We start from the raw sequence: 14206 nt of genomic DNA, 5'->3' as shown, positions 1-14206 counted from the left end.
CAGTCTGCTCTGACACAGTGTACTGTAGCAATTTGTTCCAAGATCTAGGACAGACATGCTTAAAATACGTCATTTCTTACCCGTCATTTCTGCACAGACACAGTAAACTGTGGACAAAGGTACACAAAAGACACAATGAAACATCCTCCCATCCCTCTTTCTTACTGATGCCCAGAAATTCACACACAAGCCACCCTTATAGCACAGAATCAGATATGAACTGGAACAGGTATTCTGATTTGTGAGATGGGAGCAGCTGTTCCTGTTGTACTAGTTCTGTGGTTAGAGGCTTTAAACCTGAGGTTTAAATTCCTGCTTGGCTGGCAATAAGAGAGTTTGAAATGTTTTCCATTAATTAGATTTCTTAGAAATGATGATTCATTAAATTTGTGTTAATCATTGTAAAATTAACCTTCATCGATTCTTCTTTCAAATGTAGTTTAGTGGAGCCTAACAAATCACGATTGTCACATAAAAATTTCTGTAGCATTCTTACTGTATCATGTAGCCCTTAAAATATTGTTCGGTAATGTAAAATGCAGAATCGAACCGTTTACATATGTTCACAAAATAAGCACTGCACGTTTTAAGGCATGATATTGTTTTACAAAGAAATATTTCATCAAAAAAATAAAAAAAATAAAAATAATTCTACTGAGAAGGAAGCATGCCACTGGTTTTGCTCTAGAAGACTAGTTTTGATGTACACCAGGATGCGGTAAAAATCTGAATATAAATTCGGTATAAATTATATATATATATATATATATATATATATATATATATAGCCTATTTGTTATTTTGGACATTTCAGCTATTCTGCAAAACGATAAATGATTGTAAGTTCTATTTCTCGTCCTACTGTAAATCCTGTGCCCATGTCGATAAACACGTTTTTAATTCACACGCGAAACGGTATCTATAAACACTCCGTGAGTTCGGGACATATACCGTTAGCAATACAGGACGAATGGCTTACTGAACTGAGACTTCCTTATCTGCGATGAGTTGCGTTGATTTTCTCGAAGTTAATATAAATTTGTAAAACTGAATGTAAAGAACAACCGGGAATAACCGCCCTGCCTAAAATAAGGCGAACAGGAAATTAGGAGGACAATTAAGAAGGGAGAAAGATTCCATTAACCTGCCTTTGGATGATTGAATAGATGTCAGTTTACAACGAATGAGTAAATGTTTGCGCTGAGTCATACCTTTACCAGAATGTTTTGTGGTCCATATTACAGAACAACAGGCTGAGCACTGTTGCTGGAAGGTACATACTTTTATCGGGTATATTATTAGTTATGCAATGTTTGAGGCAATGGTAATGCTACCTATGTATTGCACAATGCATGATGTTACAAAACAAGACAAAGGAGATAAAACAACTAGATTTCTTTCACGTGCGTGCGCATCTGTTTCACGCTTCCCCAAACCCACCCAGACACGCACAAAACAAATCTTGACTAAATGCAGTATCTACAAACTAAGAATCGGTCTCACTCCCAGCATGAGGCACTGTTTCAGAGACATCGGTCAGTCTAGCGTCGTCAAGCACACAACTGCTGCTTATAGCAGTGGAAAATATCAATATGTTAAGAATTATTAATTGAACTGATGCTTCCTTGCGTGATTCCTGGTTTGCGATGAGTCTCCTCGGACAGTACTTTATTTTTTCTGCATTAACCTCAGTGCCATTGTGATCCAGAAGCGTCTCTCTCTCTCTCTCTCTCTCTCTCTCTCTCACACACACACACACACACCGCGCGCGCGCGCGCACACATAGACACATACACACGCTGTCTCCGTCTCTCTCCCACACTCTTCTCTGGTCGAGCTCAACACAAGGGGACATGACAGAATGACAGGAGATGGATTTTTCCGCGTGATGTGGGGGGAAATGGTGATGCTAACAACTATTATACGTCCCTCAACGTGAATCACCAACCTTCGTGAACCCTGGCGTAATTGTAAAACGGTGGATCATGAATGAATGAAAGCAGAGTCTATCAATTAGGTATGTAATACTGTACATCTTGCTCTTCTTTACTGCACAGTTTTACCAATTCTGTTGATTTTGTCTGAAGAATATAAAGAATGCACATCAGTGTACTAAGCGTGAAGGTGTCAGTTATGTAACGACGTTATGTAGTTTTATTAGCGATCTTGAATTGTGCGATTACGCGAGGGTAATCTAGGGAAATCCAACCATCATCACAATTGTAATGACGGTGTTAAAGCAACGACTGAAAACAGTATTTGAGGGAAATAAGACGCCAAATGGGTGTGATTTTAAAAATCATAAATGAAGACATATGGACTACACTGCAGATGTATTTGCAATAGCTGTGCTTGTAGTGTATATTTGATGTGCCGATGTAGAATAGGGAACACAACTACTTTAGCTACAGTGGAGATACATATTGAGAATTTTAAGACCCTCTAGTCTCCTTGTTCCATTGTTTCGGTATCGGAAAGCCTGTTAGAGTACCTGTCTTGTGTGAAAAAAAATAAAAAAGAAGAAGAAAAGTTGACCATCACAAGGCCACAGTAATGTCATACTTATTTCCTGTATGAAACCATGTTCCATTGGTTTGGCTAACTAGGCCAAAATGAGTTAGCTTATTAAACTGTACATTTTATAAAAATCCGTTGCTGAACGCAGTATTTTAAGGCTATTTGACACATAAGCGGGCTATCTGGTGTACGTGGACATTTATGCGATATTGTTCCATAGTCATTATTACGGTCATTCAAATATGCAAATTTACAAATAAACTGATGTGGGTTTCGGTTGGCGAGGTATTTGCAAATGAAGTGATACCTATTCTAGTCTGGATAAGAGCTCCCTCCATCTCCATGGCGACCTGGAAATCTCTCATTCAAAACCATGGAGAGTGCGCGCAGCTCACTCGGAGGGAGTCGGTCCGGTGTCAGTACAAAGCGAAAGATAGAGTGACGTGCACAGTGAAGCTTGAAAACTGCTGTCTGCTCTTGAGCCGAAGAGTGGCAAGGTCTAAAACATAGTCTTCTCTTCAGAGAACCAAAGCGGGGTGAGTGAACCACAGGCGGCAACGCGGAGCATAGCCTGTTGCTTGCCGAATCCCAGGCTGAAAGTAGACATTTGGAGACAGATTAAGCTGGCGCAGGTGTTGTCAAACAATACAGCCGCGGTACTCGAACTCCGGTGGAAAACTACAGACAGATTAAACAAATAAATCTCAACTTGTATATATCATTTGGTTATACATTTTTCACAGTTACATTTGCGCATTTGTTCTCGTTGCAACTTCACAACGAAGAACACCTTACTAGTCGCAATACTGACCGCACACCGCGAAGTTGAACTCATATTGTTAATGATTCTTACTGAAAACCTTTAAATGTGAGAAAATATTTCCCTGCTCCCCGCGGTTTCATAGATTTTTTGTTTTTTCGGTTCTCCTGAATTATAAGGCCAGTCGGGAAAATGGTGAATGAGAGCTTGGAAACAACAGCATTTTTATTTGCATAAAGACATGGCCTCGCTCTGGCTCAAAATGCAACGTGGCTGAGCGATACTCTCAGAAAAGAAAAGTGGGCGTGCAAGCAAGATAAAAGCAATTTAAATCTGAACTAACAATCATTGTTATCATTTGTAAATAAGGACTACAGTGTAATGCATACAAAATACTACTACAGGTATTCTGGGTTTTAAAGTCGATGGTACAAGTTTATGAGTTTAAATTATACGCTATACTTGTACTTCCAATTGGAGATAGACTTTATTTGGATGTCACGTGTTTTCAAACTGACCAGAGGAGCACCAGCAAAAGCAGGGATTCCAACGTGCACATAAAGGCCCATACTTGGTTGTGTGGGGAGAAATTAAAATTCATGGTTTGATTAGGATAAACCACGACAGTGTGTATTTATAATCCAATTTGGATTGCAGGCCTGGGTGTTAGCTACCACAGTAAAGCTTTGCCTAGACAAGAAACATATTCTGAATTGAACTCGCTATAATCTCATACGTTTCGCTGTTTACATACCCAAAATCAAATAATATAGTATAGAATAGACAATGAATCAGCTAATAACCTGCTAACATGGTTTTGGTTCTCAGAAAATTCCTGTAATGTTGTAAAGGGTAAATATGAATATTTGTTCAGTTTCCTGGGTGTCCCCTGGGACGTGATCACAAGGAACTTTTGAAAAACAGCATCAGTAGGTTAAGTGTACCCGTTAAATATATATATATATATATATATGGATGGTCATTCATGTTCATTTCAATCAGGAATGTTTGCAACGTTAAACAAACCTATCAATTTTGTACTCTTATTCGGAACATTCTTCAAATGCATTTGACGCGGATACTCTTTACTGTAAATTATAACCATAAGGGGGTGTGGCCAGACATTGTGTGCAGTATGTTGTAGCCTATGCCTGGGAGGTCAGTCAGTGACTTTGACCGAAATTAGTTGGAACCTTAAAATTTCCTTTGGATGTTCAGGGAATGCTCTCATCATGAAGTAATTTCAACCAAATTGGAATAGGCTATTGGGTAACTGGAATAGCCTATGTCTCAAAGTTCTGGGAATGTTTTTTTTTTTTTTGTTGTTGTTGGTTTTTTTTTGTCTCACTGCTTACCACTCATTTGAATAACGTTTGCATTTACGTATATATTATACTTAGCTTTCGAATTTGTTGTGTGCACGTCAGGCTGCGGCCTTAAATGATTAAACAGGACTGGTCAGCTTGTGAAAAAGCGGAAAGGAAAGCAACCGCCTTAGGAGTATCTTGTTCCTCTGCATCATATGCCACGAGTTATCGTCTTTCTAATGTATATTTTACTTCATGATAAATGTGCAACGTCACGTAGCCCCTGTAACTAGCCTCATGTTGCCTATCTTTCCTTCTGCATTCGTTGTTTTCTATCAGTTTCTCCCGTCCGTCGTTCCGCCATGACAGGCATTCGCTTCCTAGTTCCCAGGGTTATTCTGGTTGATTTATGACAAGCTTTATATACGAAAAAAGTAGCCAGGGAGAATAGATGCTCCTCAACTTAAATGTTCATTGTAGCAGAATACTAGTGTGCATTGGATTTTCAGTACCTTGGAGAGCGAACAGCGCACTTCGTGAGTTTTAGCGATCTCTTGATCTCGGAAACGACCTAAAACGGGGGCATCCTGTTTGTTTTACATGTTCAGTATAAGTATATTTTTTAGATTAGTATCTATTTCATTCTTAAACGTCCAATTTTAGTTTAGTGGCAGTGTCCAGGTGAGCTGAATTTCACGAATTCGTGGCTCTGTCACTTTCTGTTGTATTGATGGTCTTAAGACAATGTTCTCAAGACAAATGATATATAATTAGACACTTGCTGTCTAAAACGAAAAATGTGCAAACGAACGCATACAATATTGGAAACTTTTTATTTAGTCGTGCATAACTGGTAACCGCAAAAAATAAGCCTTGGTAAGAGTTGAACTTAAAGTTTCTTGTTTTAACATATATAATACGACTTGTTTTGAGAAATATTAGCGCGAGTTCACAGAATAGAATGTTGAATGTGCGTGAGAGTGTTTACAGCTATAAATAACCTGTAACTGTATAATTAAAGTGTTTAATTGCAGTCCTCCCCGTCATTCATACTGTATCTCGCTCACACGTACAAATTAGACAATAGATAGTATACCACAGTGCAGTGTTATTGCAGGCTCTCAAGGTTCCCTGAAGATGAGCAGTGTTTCATGTGGTCATACTACAGGTCATGCAAGGCCTTACAATGCATTAATTCAGTTTGTGTGTGTGTGTAGTCACAGTTTCCTGTGGATTTTTAATGATGCGCGGATGGCTCTTTGGCGTTAATCATATCCATGTGCTGCAGTGGTCAGCGGGGGATGTGAAGCAAAGACATAAAAATAAATCAATCGATGTGTCTGAGACCCCGGCAGAATGCTACCAGGTCACACTGCATATTGTGAATCTGCCATTGTGAGGGCTTGATGGATCGAGCTGCGCGTTACCATGGAGATCATCACTGCTGAGCTCATATTCCCCGGTGAAACCAAGGAATTTTTTCCCCCTCAGACAAGCCGCCTTAATGCAGCAGGGGATGTTCCAGTATTAAACCTCTCGGAGTCACAAAAGGTGATTTATGATGTCTGTGGGGTGTGTCACGGCCATTTGGGTCCTGCTTCAGAGAGAAAGAAGCTGAAGCCTAATCACTGTAGTCACGTGGGTCCAAAAATGGACTCTCCTAATCACATGTGGCTTGTAGACACTGTCACCGTAGAAACATCCAAGAAGATAATGTTGTGACATGCAGTAGCAACAGGAGTTAATGGATCCTTGAGAGATTGTGATTGTTCAATATTGTACCACCTCTATGACTGTAAACACAGGCTAACTTTCACCTTCATCTTCAGCTTCGAAGCACAGAGCCTTTGAGCTTCTTGTGTTTAAGGCCAAATTTGGCCAAATTCTTATGTGGGGCTGTGGTTGGTTCCCAAAGTCACGACGAACAGCACTGCTCATTATGCCATGGAAGCTCCTCAGTGCATCTGAACTGGGGAAAATACACCAAGACAACGTATTTCCCTCCATGTTGTCAAGAAAATGTGTAAGAGGATCTGCCATATAAGTAAAGAGGGTGAGTGTTGGGTGGCTGTACATGTGTGTTGGGGGGGGGGGGGGGGGGGGGGGATGGGGGAGAGGGAGCTTGTCACTCTGCAACATATTTGGATTCTCTCTAGCTGATCTGTGGCGATGTGTTGAGTTGTGTGGTAATAGTGAGGCCTCAGCCGTGGTCACGCACCCTCCTCACGCCAGTTTCCTGGCATGTTGGCGCTCACTGAGATTGTATTTAATTACTGGTCTCCAGCAGGCACTCACAGAAAGCGCGCGTTAATATTTTATGCTTTTGCATGCTGTCTGTGTGACCCATTGAGAGGAGCAAGGGGAGAAAAAGAGGAAAGTCATGGTGAACAGTCATCTGCATTATAAGAGCCCTGTATATTCAAGTAAGAAGAAGGAAAAAAAACTCACAACTGCCGGTGCCCAGTTTCATTTAAAATTTATATTGGTAATATGATGGTAAATTGATGTAAATTGCTGTCTTTCAGTCACAATGGGAAATACTAGGCTGGATGCTTGTGAGATACTTCCCCTCCAGTACTAAAGTTGGAAATGTCCTTGTAATCACAGAGGAAAATATAACACTGAAAATGCAGTCAAATTAAAAATATGTAGATTTTGCAATGGAGATATGTATTGATTTTCTCAAAACAGAAAGCTAGAGGTAATATGTGAAAGGGAATTTTGGGAGAACACGCAGACAAGCATTCGTTAACTACATGTGAAGACTGACTGGCTTTCTGCTCTCTACTTTTTATATTTCTTTCTGCTTAGTCAAGCAGATTGTATGCAGACATGCATCTCTGATCTCCATTTGACATTTTTAAATGTTTAACTTGAATAACTAATACCCGTACTCTGTAGTGTTTGGGTACCGGTCACTGAGGGCGTTGCTACACTGGACTCTTGTTATTAAATGCATTCTGAACTGAGGGCTACAAAGGGGAATCATAATGTGGGAGTCTTTCATGCCACTGGGCCCCTGGCAGGGTGACAGGGTGGACCAGACTCTATTTACAGTCACCTAAGGAGCGAACATGAGCAATCACAATTCAGTTTGCAACCCCCTTCTCCTCTTTTCTGAGAAAAGGGGCATCTCGCATTCCTCCAGCGGAGGTTTCTGAATTGTCTATTCTCCTGCTATATTTCATTCTTTTGCCTTTCAGTCACCTCACTTCCTGCATGCACTTTAACCTAGAGAGCAAGTTTAGTCAATGTAGTTAGAACTATAACTCAAAACTGGAATATATATCTGAAGTCCAAAGCACAGCACAGTTTTTATTAGAAGGACCTGGCCTCATATTATTTTTTTTTATATCTTCTTTGATATGATTTTATCTCATTGCATTATGAACTCTAGATCAAAGAAACATTGCTTCCACAGAAGTCTAATGGACTGCCTTTTGTGTCAGGAGAGGTAGGAATAATTCAGTTCCACTTTGTATAGTCTGTGAATCAAGCAATATTCAGCATTGAGGTCAGTAAATGCGAACTTCAGGTAGTGATGGTGGTCAGTGTTTACCCGGTTCTGAATTCCATACCAAAAATTTTTCTTTGGCCATATATCTTCATTCCATCATTTCCTCAAAATGATGATGGTATCAGTTTCTACCTAATAAACAAGTGACAGCTGGAGCTGTGGCAATTGGCTCCAAATCGATTTTTGTCAACGCCCGCCTTTGGAAACAGAAATTGATTTGTATACAGAACGATGCTTACAGATGAGTTCTCCAGCTTTGTCGGGCGTTTAAGTGCTTTTAGCGACTGATTGATGTTTTTCAGGTAATCGGCTACTGGTAATCTGTAATCTATGTGAGCATTCTGAGTGCGGACGAGCAGCGTCTTGCCTAAAGGAACATTATACCCCATTTCCTCTGTAAAGCTGGAGCCAGGCTGGTGTGAGCTGCTGCCAAAGCCAGCTAACCTGGCACGGCATGATTGTTTTTCCATTACATTACGAGAAACCAGAGCTGTCGTGCCAAATGCCACCGTCAGCCCAGATCTGAGAAGACTGTCTGGACTTAATCCGCTGTCGAAAGCCAGAGTTTTCCCCAGAAAAATAAACTCTGCATTACTTCCGTCTACCTCTGTTTACTATGATCAGCTCTGGCGGCTCCTTTGTCTCTTCAAAGTGTATGTGCTCTGGCTATGCAGCTGACGCTAGTGCCGAAGAACCCGTCTCAGCCTGCATAGACTCCTCCCAGAGCACTGCTGCGTGTAGCGCAAGACCAATGAAGTTTGCACGCTGATTCAGACTGGTCTGTGGGGCAAAAGTACTGCGGAAAAACAGCTGGGGCCACAAGCTAAGGGAACCAGCGTGGTTCCATCCGGTGCTGTGGGGAAGATGATTAAGGGACACGTGGCTGTCTGACGACACGTAATGAGGTAATTTCTCATTAGTCTCATTGTCACAATGCAGAGAAGTGGAGCTATATCAGTGTGACTAAAACAGGATGCAGAAACACATTGCCAGTGATCATCTCCCACCGTCCTTCCTACAGCAGGCGTCTCTGTTTTTTAGTGGTTAGTATATTGGTTACATATGTATGTATATATGTACATGTATTTTTGTAAATATGCCTCAGAGAACTGTATTTGTTCTCATATTTCCAAAAAAGGCTTGCATATTTGCAATGTATGTATGGCAGTATATTGCTTTTCTTATTGCTTTTCTGTTAAAGGTATGCTGTGTTTCTACTGTGATGACACGCATTTTTATATCAGTGGGGGTCATCAGGGCCCAGATTTACGAGGCAGAGCCGGTCCAGTGGGCCCAGATGATTGGCCCTGAGGTCCCGGGGATGGCGGGGAACTTGTCCGATTGATCCCTGTTCTGACAAATTATTGATTAAGCGTGAGGCCGCTGCAGAAATTCAATGCATGCGAATAAGAGAGAGAGGGGAGGAGGAGAGGTCAGGTCAGAGATGAAGCCTCTTAACTGGACAGACGTAACCACTTTAAAGGAGTAATTACCGCTGGATTTTTCATCCCTCAGTTAATATATGGGCAGCAGCTTTTGTGCACTACTCAGCCTGCTGCGGCCTTCCTGAAAGCAGCATCCAGCTCTCTATGTCTGCTGCTTCAGAAGCTGAAGAAAGAGATGCATGAGATAGAACACAAAGAGAGCAGCCCTGGCGTGTACAGTTACTTGGTTCAGTGGCAGACAGGACACCTGGGTGGCGATGAGGTGGAAAATATTCACTGTTAAGCAGACAGTTTCTTATATTTCTTCGCTGTGAAGACTGTCACCCTTTAAGCAGCATCTGACACATTATGGCAGGTGGCATGCTTTATCTTCCCCATGTTATTAGTTATTGAACTCGCTCTATTTTTAAAAAGCCTGACCTCTGCAGTCTCATAACAAGGAACCGGCACGGTGGTCTGGGTTTTAGTATTTTTAGTAAAAGAAGTAAAAGTAAAAGAAGAAAAAAAAGAGTTAATTTCTTTTCTGTTTTACATTTATCTCTGGTTTCCCACAATAGCAGATTGTAATGTGCGCTCTCCCCCATCTCCCCAATAATCCTTCTGAAAGAGTCTCTTCTCCTCCATTCTCTCTACTGACATAATGATGTAGGGTTAAAGAGATTGTATCCATATTTAGATGTAATGAACCAAAACTTGAACCAAAGCACAGTATTTCTTCCTAGTGTTCTCTCTTGGTCTCTCTCCAGTAAAGGAAAACCATATAATGTGTGAGCACTTTCATGCACAGGAAGGTGTATGTGTGTGTGTTTGTGTTGATTTATATGTATATGTATATATATATATATATAAGTGCAAATTCTCTGTTTTTATTTGAGGGTGTTTTTTATTCATATAGTACAGCGCTTGTTTTATAAATAGTCCCACCATTTCAGGGCATGATAATGTTTGGGACAAATGGTTCACAGGTGTTTCTGAGTAGTCAGGTGTGTTCAATTCCTTCCTTAGTGCAGTATAGTTTTGATTCTTTGGAGAGCCTGGTAAGCCAAGGAAAACCTCTACTGTTTATGACCAAAGAATTCTCACCATAATAACGAAAAGCCCTCAAACAGCTGCCCAACAGATCAGAAACTCTTCTGGAGGAAGGTGTAGATCTGTCAGAGACAGAAGCTACACTACAAGTAAAACACTAGTTATCTGCAAAAATTGGACAGTTACTGTTTGCTAAGAAGCACCTAAAAGAGCCTGCAGAGTTACAGAAAAAGGTCTTGTGGATAAATGCGACCAAGATTCACTTGTTTACATTACATTACATTACAGGCATTTAGCAGACGCTCTTATCCACAGCGACTTACACAACTTTTTACATAGCATTTTACATTGTATCCATTTATACAGCTGGATATATATACAGAAGCAATTTCGGTTAAGTACCTTGCTCAAGGGTACAACGGCAGTGTCCTTACCCGGGAATCGAACCTGCGACCTTCCAGTTACAAGTCTAGTTCCTTACCCACTGTGCTACACTCCGTCCACCCACTGTGCTACACTTGTATCAGCGTGATGGCAAGAGCAAAGTATGGAGGCTAATAGGAACTGCCCAAGATCCACCACCCTCATCTGGGAAACATGGTGGTTGGGGGCGTTATGGTTTGGGCATGTATGGCTGCCACAGACACTGGCTCACTTGTCTTCATTGATGATTTAACAGCTGTTAGCAGCTTCAGAATGAATTCTGAGGTGTGCTGAAGCATCTTATCTGCTGAAGGTCAACAAAATGCCTCTAAATTCATTGTATTCCCCCTCAGAGCTCGGCCATGGCTTACCAGACTCTTTGTGATTTCTGAGCTCACCAGGGCTGGCTTTCTTCTTAATGATGTTCCAAACAGTTTGTTTTGGTTAGCCTAAGGTTAGGCCTAGGTTTGGCGACAACAGCAACAGACTCCAAATGCAATGCCACACCTAGAATCAACTATAGACCTTTTATTAGCGTTCTTGTGCATGAACAAATGACACGCAGCTGATCAGGAAACACCTGAGCTGCCAATTGGTCTATTGTGATTGTGATTGGTCTATGGTAATTCTTTTTGATCCCCTAAAATGGGGGTTAAATGTCTTTTAAAAAAGGCTGTAATTCCTACACTGATCACCCAATACAGATGTAAATACCCTCAATTTAGAGCTATCTCAAATTTAACCTCATATTCATTGTTTTATTTCAAATCCAGTCTGCTGGTGTATATAGCCAAAACAATTAAAAATATGTCACTATATATATATATATATATATATATAATGTATAAAGTGTCTGTATATGCATTTTATCCTATGCATACATACATTTTTGAACTGTATGACGAAACAACGGGGGGAAGCAAACTCAGCATTTACAGCTAGACCACTGGTGATATTTATGAGTAAACATTACAGTCATTCATCCATGACATCACCATCATTTGCATTTCTGTGTGTCTCTTTTCTGTGTTTCTAATGGTGACATTCACTGTATGCGAATCCAGGATTTTTTTTTTGTTTTGTTTTATTTAAAAAAAATTTTAAATTCTGCCTATACTGCCGGTTTACATCAAGTCATTTGAAATTGCACTGAGCAGTCCCCATTCTATGGTTCACTGGCTTTTTTAAAGGCTGTTTGAATCTTGTGAAAGCAAATTAGCCTGCCTTTAAATATGCAGCGCTTGAAAGGTTGCACTTTTTCTGCATCTTGAGCAATGCGTTGGAGATGAACACGCTGTACTGCAGGCCTGGCTGGGGAGTGTACCATGGTCTAAACCAGTGCTTCCTGCTGAGAGAAAATGAAAAGAATGGGAAATAATAAAAGCAGAGACAATTTCATAAGGTGGGAGGCATGGTTCCATATCCTTATGACCATGTATTTGCAGAATAATTCCACAGCCTACAGAGAGATAAAAGAACGACATTAAAGACCAACATTTGTGTCTTTAGAGTCATATAGCAGCTTCATACGATGTCTAAGACATCTTCATAAGCACTGCACAAACATTCATACATATTTAATGTCAGTAAATGCAAATAGGCATATAAGCTTGTCACGTCAAGTAACATTACCATGACATACAAAGTGACAGACAACATATGCCTTTTTGGGGCTATTGACATAAGCAATGATGAATGTCCATATAGTTCTTATGAAGGACTTATGTAGTGCTTATGAATGACTGTTCATACAAAGTATAACCACCCCCTTTATATAGAATGCAACTGAATTCTCCCGTCTTGTCTGTAGCCATAATACTATATACTATCCAGTAGTGTTTTCAGTCATGCATTCATTTCCTCCTACTGGACAGTAAAAGGTATGTTGCCTCACAGGAGCCTGTCTGGACCTGTGTATATTATTGGCTGAACACATTTTGCTGTCATGCACAGGGTGGGTGTTATGATAACATTACAGAGCCACACGTATTAAAGCGGGGGCCATGTACCCGTAAACACAGAGTGACTCTTTTCAAAAGGCAGGAAAGCTAAATAAACATTATTTTGCTGCGTTTGCCGGTGGCGATGCTTGATAAGTTGGGGAATGGCAAGGCGGGCGGAGCAATATCACAACATTTATTTCCGAGGTAAAGGTTTCGTAATCCTTTCGGTGGCGTTCTGTGTAATCACATACACAGCGAGAGAGTGCTAGCCTTGGAACGGGATGATTCACCAAAAGGAGCCCAAGGAAAGATTATTTGCAGTGATGCTGCACAACAGGGCTCCTGGTATTTATCTGTGTGTATTCCTGCTGCTGGTCTGAGGAGGCCGGCGGCCCGGCTTCAGGCCGCTTCCCGCTCATCCAGCCGGTCGCGGAGCCGCGGCCTAAGCGCAGCGCGCGGCCGCCGAGGACGCGGGGACGGCTCTTACCACTGCTCTTGCCTAATTATTTCCTTTGAAAGGGATTCTGTGTTTGCCATTATCAAACACAATTGCAGAGTCTCCAACCATGAGAATTACACGTCTTCCCTTTCATTACGGATAATTGCCGGGGGCGTTTTTGTTGTTTTTTGTTGTTTTTTTTTTGGCTGTCGTGTTTCGGCAAGTGGTTTTGTCATTTCATCTCTATTGGGCAACGTTTTTGAGGGTATAGAGAGCCTGAATGGCAGCGCTCTAATGTCTACGTCCAAAATAAAGATCTACCCATCTCCGGCAGTAGGCCTATATACTGTAAGGGTTCTTTTTCACACATTCATCAGTGGCGGACATCTGTGCTGCTTGGATCCAAGAACAATAAAGTTGCTCCATCTGCACACAACAGCTATGGAAATGTGGTCATTTATATGTGGCAGAGCATCTGGTTGAACCATTTGAGAGGCTTCATGAATATTGGGATTTTTTTTCTTTTTCTAAATTGTTTTATGCAGTCCATTTTGAGACCCTAACAACATAATGCAGCCCTGCCAGCACAACAGTAGGTGTGCATTACATTCAAGGAGTGTGAATTTAAAACACCCATCACAGCCCTTGAAAGAATAGCTCTTGTTGTATTCAGATAGGAAACACATTTAGCGCCCAGCCGCTAATCAGGCTAATTGTCCAGCCAGCTGCAGAAATAGTGATGTTGTGTTCCTTCGGGATGTTGGTGTTGATGATTTGTGAGAGCGTCTCTGAAACTGCTCTCCTACCTGGATTTTCAGTGGAGTCA

General features: G+C 41.1%; 1 protein-coding gene across 6 annotated transcripts in view; it reads left to right on the top strand.

Annotated features, from left to right (window-relative positions):
• Nucleotides 1-1757: 1757 nt before the first annotated feature.
• kcnj6 (potassium inwardly rectifying channel subfamily J member 6) overlaps nt 1758-14206 on the top strand; it is a 58847-nt gene continuing 46398 nt past the window's right edge. For 5 of the 6 annotated variants that reach the window (XM_035434943.1, XM_035434947.1, XM_035434948.1 and 2 more), the window contains exon 1: nt 1758-2017. The gene's annotated coding sequence lies outside the window, so the exon portion shown is untranslated. The remainder of the gene's footprint in view (nt 2018-14206) is intronic. The other variant, XM_035434942.1, reaches the window with a different exon arrangement.

This window comes from Anguilla anguilla, chromosome 9 (genome assembly GCF_013347855.1).
Source record: "Anguilla anguilla isolate fAngAng1 chromosome 9, fAngAng1.pri, whole genome shotgun sequence".
Taxonomy (NCBI): Eukaryota; Metazoa; Chordata; class Actinopteri; order Anguilliformes; family Anguillidae; genus Anguilla; species Anguilla anguilla.
Note: the sequence above shows the minus strand (reverse complement) of the source record. Positions and strands in the feature narration are given on the sequence as shown.